Source organism: Vombatus ursinus, unplaced genomic scaffold, assembly GCF_900497805.2.
Source record: "Vombatus ursinus unplaced genomic scaffold, bare-nosed wombat genome assembly UNPS02004311.1, whole genome shotgun sequence".
Lineage (NCBI taxonomy): Eukaryota > Metazoa > Chordata > Mammalia > Diprotodontia > Vombatidae > Vombatus > Vombatus ursinus.
This window is the reverse complement of record NW_020944089.1, coordinates 2,729-3,506: the sequence shown is the minus strand read 5'-3', so window position 1 is coordinate 3,506 and position 778 is coordinate 2,729.

Here is a 778-nt window from a genome sequence, read left to right as displayed (position 1 = left end):
GTTCACTTGTATCTCAGAAAATGGATCTTGAACTTGGGGTACTACAACAGAAATTTCACAAATGGGTCACTATTGTCATAAAAATGAATCTCAGGGGAATTCTCCCTAACTATCTACAGCTGGTTTAATCAGGCATATTTTGAACAGTAGGAACCTATAAACTGAAGTTCACTCCCAAGTACTCCTGCAACATGAGACGTGTTCTTTTTTCAAAGGGGGATTCTGATGCAACTCAATAAAAAACTGCATTTGCAAATATTTGCAAAGACATGGATAGAATTACTTTGAGACAGCGGCAGCAGCAACGTTTGATATATTTTAGTGGGGAGTGGGGGTAGTGACTCAGAACCTATATTAACACAGGGTTTGTGATAATTGTGGAGAGCAGGGAGACCAGGCCTGAAGTAGTGTATACTAAGCCAAACGATATTCAATGCCTTGTTTTCATCAATTCTTTAGTTCATGGCAACTGGCATCATTTCAAAATGAGAATTAGAGCTCTGCCCTGGATCATTACGTTCGCCATTTTACTGCAATATCAAACATATCTCTCCACTGCATCAGTCAAGTTTTTCCATTCATTCGCACTTTAGAGTTGGCCCATGTCCTTTGCACAGCTTGCATGACTTCTAAAGCAGCCAAACCCATTGCTAAAGGGCAAAGAATTTTCAAGAAGATAAGTATTGTTAGTTCAAGTGGGAAAGAACTAATTTTCAGACTTACTGTAATTTTTTCCCACTTGAACTAACAATACTTATCTTCTTGAAAATTCTTTGCC